The sequence below is a fragment of the Monopterus albus genome, unplaced genomic scaffold (genome assembly GCF_001952655.1).
Source record: "Monopterus albus unplaced genomic scaffold, M_albus_1.0 scaffold7.1, whole genome shotgun sequence".
Classification (NCBI taxonomy): Eukaryota; Metazoa; Chordata; class Actinopteri; order Synbranchiformes; family Synbranchidae; genus Monopterus; species Monopterus albus.
In genome coordinates this window covers 5,680,516-5,689,117 of record NW_018127887.1, presented here as the reverse complement: position 1 = coordinate 5,689,117, position 8,602 = coordinate 5,680,516, and the positions used below count along the sequence as shown (strand labels likewise).

The following is an 8,602-nucleotide window of genomic DNA, read 5'->3' as shown; positions in this document are numbered from 1 at the left end:
GTGTAGGAGACAAACCAGTCTTTAGGGTTCTCATCTTATAATGACATTACAGCACCATGGACAGCTCCTGGAAGCAAACCTGGGTGCACATCATTGAATTTCCTGCTTTCCAGCCATTATCATTTGAAACTAAAACCACATTTTACAATATTTAATCTGAACAAAAATGTTCCTAACTTTGGTTTCAGCCATTAATTCCTTGCTAGTGGCATAGTCCAGTCCTATGTGGCTTACCATTTATATCATTTAACTGTTTAAACTGGCAAGTAATGTCCTGAAAGCAGAAGTGACAACATGGCTTTAATCAAAAATAGTGTTGGATTTTGCGTAATGATTAGTCAGTTTTGTATATGTAGGAATCACTGTGTTTTTCGGGGTCTGGGTTATGGGTCTGCTGAAAATGCCTGATCAACATTCCATATTTCTCTGTGGTGTTCTGGCTCCCGTGGCTTTAAGAGCTGTGGGTTAAATGAGGAAAAGGATTTCACCGCAGTCAGCTGGGGGTTGGAAAAGACAAGAAGAAAGAGAGAACAGAGACCAACCTATTTTGGCGTGATTTGACATAACTAAAACATTACCATTTGTGTTTAATCACTGCTTTAAAAAGTGTTTGTTTGACATGTTTATATTCTCCCTTTTCATTCAGCATTTCTCTTTGGCAGGGAGGACTAATAAGTAATAATCAATTAGAATTTAAGTTATTTTTGTGTTGTACACCTCTGCTGGGACGCCACTCCACCGAGTCTTGAGGCTTCATATGTTGATGTGTCTAGTCTAGCTTTCCACACCAGTCGACTTGGAAATGGTGGTGGGGGAGTGAGGAAGGTTGTTGGGGGGTAAAAATCTCAGAGAAAATATGCTATCCCTCCATCCTCACCTACATCTACCCACAAACCCCCTTCACCCCAAACGCCCCAACCCCAAACACTCATAAGCCCCACCTCTTTCTCCGTGCCATCTGAATTAATTTGATACTATTTTTGAGAGTCAGTGTTTCTAAGGGATACCTAATGACGCAGTGACGTCAATGCAGGTCAATAGAACACTGCTGGAGAAGAGGATCGGGGAGAGAGCGAGAGACAAATACACAGAGATGGAGAGAGAGAGAGAAAGCGAGCTGGCTTCAGGTCTCTCGTCGAGACGCTTTTCCAAAGTCCTTCCCTGTGTGGTGACACGAATGCTTATCTGCTCCTCGTCATTTCTTTTTTATCATTAGCTTCCAATCGGTCCTCCTGTCTTTTAAATTGCTCCCGATTTATCCGCTTCCCGGCGGGTTTACGCTGACAATAGCGCGGAGTCTCAGTTGGGCTTTTCTTGTCCCATTCATGCTTTCCGTCACTGTCTGGAAGTCATGCACACACACACAGCCACATACATATATACACACAGGCAGAGACAGAGAGAGAGGGGGTGATTGCAGTGAGGTGAACCATGTTGCGCGCCTCAGATGCGTAAAGTCCCTCTGATTTGGCGGGCTCTTTCTATCAGCTGGTCATATTTGTAAGTCTGTGCACTCTCCCCCTCCTCTCCAATCACCACCGAAACCTGTCCACCCCTACACCCTTCATTCCCTCCAACGCCACCACCCACCAACCCACATTTCTTTTGAACCGGCTCCGTGAATCCTGAAGGCAAAACCAAATATTTTAGACCCCGACAGAACTGAGAAACGACGCACATCGGATTGACCTGTTTTCTCCGTCCCAACGCAGGAAGGAGAGGCTGTTGGCTGCCCTGCCTTTGCTCTCTCAATGTCTCCTCTTTCTGTCTCAGCCTGCACTAAGTCCCCTTAAAAGAAAGAAAAAAATCTAAATCCAAAAGGTAAGTGCTTTCTTTTGTAAATGGCGAGTACCCCGAAGCAGAATATTCCGTGCTGGCCATGGAAGTTTGCAGTTAGACCGTGCGTGCATATATCTGGACTTAGAGTCTCGGAAATGATCGGTTAATCTAAGAAGGAGGGGTAGTAACACTCCCATGCAAAGTCAGGCTCATCCCCGTTTCTAGATTTAATACATCTTTTTGACATATTTACCTACGTTAAGTAAATGTCGTTCATTAAGGGGGAAGCATTCATTTGTGCGTTTTTGTGAACTTTTTCCCTTTTGCTTAGAATCGTGAATACTCGCCTTACTGAGATCTCCAACTAGCTTGTAATTAAAAATTTCGTGTTTGCAGCACGAGACATGCAGAGCGACTTTATTTAGGTCCACTGCGGGCCATGCCAGCGTTACTTTCCCCGAGATCGACCAGACCAGTTTATAAACACAGGAAGGCAGCTGTACCGAGGAAGGCTTATTTGGATTTATTTGTGTGCATGCACATTAGAGGAGATTGTGCACAAACTCAAAGAAAGTGTAATGCGCTGGAGCAGGCTATTCACGTGTTGGGGATCCTCTGCTTTAGGCTGCCTGCTTTCCCGAGATGCCTAGTAACAGCTAACAGAGACAGAGAGGGAAAAGTTTGGGAGAATATTCTTCTTTCTTTCTCTCTCTCTATATATATTACTGTTTTGCAAACAGAGGTTTCTTCCCTGTTGTGCCAATAAAGCAAATGTGAGTGTCTAAAGAGAGAGAGAGAGTGTGTGAGAGCCCCCAATTAATGTGTATTTGTTACAAGCAAAGGTCGGCTTAGGGGTAAGGCGTTCTCCACTGTAAATAACTGTCCGCAGCGGGCTTGCGTCAGTCCACACACGTTGCCAGCCACTTTCGTATTCTTTTGTTGGTTTTCACAGCAGCAGTATAACTGCTTTCACAAACCCTGCATGGCCTCTAACTTGGCACTTGAATTTGCTGAAGCGACATAAGGTAGCATCAGTAACAACCGACTCTGGAGAGTGTAAATTACACGAGGTGCATTGAGAGAGCTGTGGACAGGATGGACTCACTAAGCTGTTCAGCTGGAAGGCAAGTTAGTTTATGGCTGTAAACAGAGTTATGGTGGTGAATATGAAACAAGAATCGTGAAAATCCGTTGTACTTCTACTTCCAGAGTCACGAGCACTAGTTTGACACCATGATACATTCAAGGCTGAAATTAAACCTCACAGGTGCATAAAGGTGGTTACAGATGTCTAGCTCGGGCTTTAACTCGTTGCGGCGGAGAGACTTGTCCACAAACAGCCGTGCTTTAGATCACATCTCCTGCAATGAATTAGTTGTGACAACGGGAGCTGAAGCATGTTCGGTCCTTTCTCATTGTGAGATTAGGTCGTGCAAAGGTTGCACAAAAGACAAAGTTAGCTGTGGCTTGAAACTTGCAGAACTCAAGAGTGCACACTTTTTTAAGGGTGGGGGTCGTGGGGACCGGGTGGGCGTGGGGTCAAATTAAAGAGCCTCTCTGGCTGAGTTTGTCGACATCATGCGGTGATCTTGTCGCACTGCACCGAGGAACCTCGGCTGCAACTCCTATTGATATTGATCCTTCTTTGATTGAATCGCTATGGACTACAGGGAACTGTGTGTGTACATGTGTGTTTCTGTGTGTAGGGTGGCTTGTGTTTGGGGTTTGTGTGCTGTATAGGTAGGATATTTGAGCATCGTCTCATCTTTTCTTACTTTGGCTTGGTTCTGTGAAAAACAGAAAACCACACTGATGCCAAAATATCCACAGCCAAACAAGTGACCATGTTCTTTTATATTTGTATTGTGCTATCATAGTGTGGAGGACATGCTAAATCCGTCCTGTCTGTCTGTCCCTGTAAATGCACTCGCCAGCAGTCACGGACATACAGTTGGCCTACAGGCAGGGATAAAAATAGCACAAACCGATGCGACGGGCGCAGCCCTTTTCCCATCTCGGAGCAGACTTTTCTAGGTAGCTGCCACTCAGTGGAATCTCACCACCTCTATGTCTAAATCCACAGCGCCATCCACCTTAGCTCACCCCATCCCATCTAGCAAAGTCTCGTAAATCTCCACGCGGCATGAGTGCAGATGGACGGCGTGGGGTGTGTGGCGAGGGTCTTAGAGTAAAGGTGCTATAGATATTTAAGGGGTGGTGGGGTGAGAGACAGAGCATACTGTGGAGGGAGGTTTGTTTGTGCGCTTTTGCATGGACAAGTGTGCACCCCCTGTGGGTCTATTCCGTGGGTGAGCGGGGTCTGGTGCGTAGGCACGAGCAGAGAATATAGGAGATGGAGGAAGCAGCAGCGGATCAGCTCACTGTTTTTCTCTCCCTCGGCTTAGAGATGCAGTGTTTTGCCCGCCAAATGCACTGGATGCCGGGATTAAAACAATCTCCAAGACTAATTCAGCACCAACGTTTGCTAGGGGGATAGCCTATATAGAAACAAGGGAGAGAGAGGAGAGGAGGGAGGGGAAGGTTGGATGAAGACCCAGATACTCCAACATTAGAGGAGTTCTTTTTTTTTAAAACCAGGAGATAACCTACTCCAAAGCCGCAGTTTCCACGAGCACACACCACATGATTTACTTATGATATTTTTCTATTTTGTCACTCATTTTTTGCATAGCACATTTGCGAAGAGCCTGATCACAGAGCGCCAGTGTCTGTAATCAGGCTCTACGGGCTGTAAAGTGAGAGAATCTAAACGTGACGTCAATGCCTAGTAACTGACGCAGCCCTTCAACAAAAAATGGCTTTTTATTTATTTATTTACTTATTTACTTATTTATTTATTTATTTTTATCGTCAGCAAAGCTTAATTACTAAATCTTACAGTGCTCCGTCGACTAAACGAAAAAAGAAAACCCCACAGGGAGCGCTGGGTAATCCGCGTTCAACAGTATCTGGACCTATTTTGCGTTCATGAGTTTCAGCTGCTGAAGTGACACTGGAACGAGAAGCTTCTGAAGAGGGCGACAAGACATCAAATATTGTCGATGATACTGGCAATGACGACGAGTTCCAGTTTTTAGTTGTTAGGGGGGGAAAGTAGTGTGTTTTAAGAGCGAGGAGTTGGTGGTGGTGCTGTTGAAGGCACATTGGGTTCAAAAAAAAAAAATCACTGCAATGATGCAACGGAGGGGAATCGGAGCTCTTGTGCAGAGTTGGAGAAGCAAAATTAATTTACATTACATGCACTTCACGTAACGTTTCTAAGCGATGTCTTTGGTGCGTGTTTTTTTTTTCCTTCCTCGTACTGTGACCTAAAAATAGCATCATAGTTTTGATCGTGCGCCAGAAATAGACAGACGGGTATCACTTGTATAAAAAGGGAGGCGATCCTGAACAAACCTGGACGTGCCACTGTAAGCCTACATAATAACAAATGGAGGACTTAATCTGTTGCTTTTCTTCCAGACTCTTGTTGCGTCTTTTCACTAAAATATCAATCTTTTTTGTGCTTCTCTTTTGTCCAGTTTAGAACAAGGACATCCCTGCACCACGGTGAGTGACACATGTGCACATATAATGTTAATCCCATGTACTTTTGTGTATTTGTTAGTGCATGCTCCCGAGTGCCTGTGCTTCTTCCAGTTTTGCCTGCTCCTCTGTCTCATGCACGCTAAAATACTTGACTCGCGGTCGTAAGCATGGATTTTACTGGCATGTTATACGAGCCATGTTTATCTGTAGAGCCGAGGCATAGAGCAACCCTTCCCGCAGAGTAGGGATCACCCTGTTTTGTAAATAAGTAAGAGCAAAATCTCCCTTTGTCTGTTGGCGCTGCTGAGTCTCTGTCACATATTTATTTTTCCCCCCTTCATAACCGCGAAAGAGAAGGGAACCCTTTTCTGATGAGCGCTTAAGGACGCCTTTCCCCCCGTTTTCTTGTTTTTAAGAGGAGTCCTAGAGACAGAGAAGCAGCGGTGGAGGAGGAAGAGGAGGAAGAGGAGGGAGTGAAGGGAAGGAGCTGTTGCTGCTGCAGAGACCAGGCGCACCGCATGGGGAAACCCGGGAGCTGTCCAGCAGCAATGGTGCTGAAACCACACCAAGTGGCGGTAGTGGGCTGTTGCTGGTGCTCGTGTGTTTGCCAGTGCGAGTGTGCGTTTGTGTGCATGTGTGTGTGTGCACGGGGGTGGTTGGTGTTGTTCCTGGCAGCCAAAAGCTTTATTTACTCCTGTTTGGAAACCAACAGCATCTATTCTGAGTGAATCCTCTTTCCTGCAGCGACGGAGGAGAAAAACTGAAGCATCCCTGCCTCCTTCAGATTTGCCAGGGTTTACTGAGGGGAGACCTTTGATGAAAAGATATTATAACAACGCTTTTCCCGCCTGTATAGTTTGAAAGGCATCATCGGATGCCATGCAGGTAGACAGAGAGAGGTTCGAGAGGGGGAAAGAGAGAGAGAGAGAGAGACAGAGCGTGATAGCAGGCGGACTGACTTGGATCAGCTCTTCTGCTCACGTCAGTCCCGTCATTTCCTTCCGTGCCTGACCAACTCATAAAGGAATCCGTCTGATTTCTTTACCAGTCCGGCCTTTTTGAAGTGATGCAAGTTTGTCTCTCGCTAAAGTAAACAGAAGATGTGTAGCAGTCACTGCGCTTAAGAAATATTTGAAAAAAAGTAGTGAAAGTGATCTCGAAATTCTGTGTTTGAGTTCAGCAAGATGCGCCCGACACAAATGCTTTAATGTGTTTTTTGGTTTAAGAGCTCTGCTCACAATAACTTAGCATCCTAGCGACGAGGAGAGCGCCAAAGAGGCGACGGGAGCGTCAGCCCAAAAAAGAGTCTGAAAGAATCACCCTTTTATTTAAGGTATTAGAGCTGAATTAGCGACCCGGATCGGCAAGATGATGAATTAGCCTACAGACGTCTGCACAGTCCTGCAGCCCAACTAGGGGGACAAGACTCGCGCTCGCCCCCAGTCCCAGGCTGTGTACGACTTTGCCCAATTTGTCCAGTATTTTGCATGCGGACTACGAGACTGCCGTGCCACAGATGGAAAAGCAAAAACAAATAAACCACATCGACCACCTGTCTTTGTCGTGCAAAATCCTCATTGCACCTCTGATACATTCCTCCTCCTCTCCAAACACACACACAAAAAAAAACAACAACACTGTAAATCTTCGTCGGTCAAAACGCGCAAATATCGGAAGATCTTGCTCAATAATTCAATACCGAGCGTGTAAATTCGGTGGAAACAACACGCATTCCCGAGTCGTGACTGCTAAAGTGAGTAATGTGCGCGTTGGCTGCGTCAGGAGAGGCAGTCACTGTGCAGTGCAGACGGTGGGGGAGAATCGTGACTGACTGGGTTGCAAATGAAAAGACCACCCAATTAAAAAATTCCCATACCGGGAGGGAGGAAAGAGAAGAGGGGATCATGGCGGGAGGGAAAGGGTGGAGGTCTGAGGTGGGCTTTAGAGTCTCTACTAGCCATTTCCTTAACGCCCCCCTCCCCACCCCAGCACCCCAGTCCAAAATATCTCCTTTCTCCCCAAAGCTTGTTTTTATTGTGAGCCCTGCTGTTTGCTGGCAGCCAACTTGAATGCAGACGAGTTTCATCAGTGATAGTGGGGCAGTGAGGATTGGGGGTGGAGGGGTGGGGGGCAAACCTGTTACAAACAAGTGGGGAGCAGAGAGAGGGGGTCCGGATCCAGATCGTGACCCGGCCTCCACCTCGGTATACAGTAACTTGCAGGTCCGTGAAGGGGAAGCTGAGGGTTGTTTATGGGGGTAAGATATTGCACTGGCATTAGAAAATCTAATGGGAATGTTGCAGGAATAAAAACAGGTAAGTTATTCTATCTATTTGATTATTCATTTGTTAAATTTGACTTTAAAAACAAAACATATTAAAGATGGTTTGAACTCAGAGTGTGTGAGAATGAGTGGTTTACGGTCGTGATTAACTCTAACTCTTGATGGGATGCTCAGCAATGTGTTGTTGTTCTGTTAAGTTGTACATTGTTGCTGTAAACGGTTGCTGTAGGTTGTAGTGGCGATATCATTGTTATTCTGTTTGGTTTCAACCTTAAAACCGCTGTAAATCACCGAACCATCGCGGCTCCAGAATGAATTTGCAGTTCCGAGACCCCCGTGTTATTTTTGCAGTGGTACCCTCCAATGAACTCTATAGGTGACCATGAGTCGCCTCGGATGCTTCTTGTTATGTTTTGTTGCGATGTGGAGGGCTTTGCAGAGCTTCCCACTCTTTGTCGACATGCAATTTTTATTGTTTTTATAACTTTAATTTTTCTTAGTATCTTTGCGTTTCCAATAATTCGAAGTAGCTTGTTGCTGGCTCATAAGGAAAAGAAAGGGGGCGTTTTTTGCCATGAGGTTCAAATGGCTCATTTATGCTGTCACTTATCTTAGTTATTATTACTGTCACCATAATTTGGTGTTATTTATCACAATATTTAGCCTATAACATTTAGAACGACAGTCAATCACACAGCCTCACTAGAGGTTCTTTGTAAATGCCAAAAAAGTTGAGGGGTGGAAAAAAGAAAATGCACACTAACAAAAATCCTGTCAAATGCTAATATCCCATTATCAATACATTTATGTGTACACTTTCGCTGGTATAGATCACAATTTGCTTGGCCCTGTTTATTTATTTATTGATTATTATTATTATTATTATTATTTTCAAAAAGGGGGGTCCCTATATGAGCGAGACACTGATTGGTTGATGACGAGGTTTGGTTTGCTCCAATAAGATCCCTCCCTGCTCTCTATTTATTGCCA

General features: G+C 45.2%; 1 long non-coding RNA gene across 7 annotated transcripts in view; it reads left to right on the top strand.

Annotated features, from left to right (window-relative positions):
• The first annotated feature begins 1,127 nt into the window (after positions 1–1,127).
• Positions 1,128–8,602, top strand: part of LOC109973385 (uncharacterized) — a 44,803-nt gene continuing 37,328 nt past the window's right edge. The window contains exons 1-3 of one of the 7 annotated variants that reach the window (XR_002276813.1): positions 1,128–1,821; positions 5,327–5,349; positions 5,745–5,879. This is a non-coding gene — a long non-coding RNA (uncharacterized LOC109973385). Of the gene's footprint in view, positions 1,822–4,684; positions 5,211–5,321; positions 5,350–5,744; positions 5,904–5,945; positions 7,644–8,602 lie in introns of those variants that run through there. The other 6 variants (XR_002276812.1, XR_002276811.1, XR_002276814.1 and 3 more) reach the window with 6 other exon arrangements.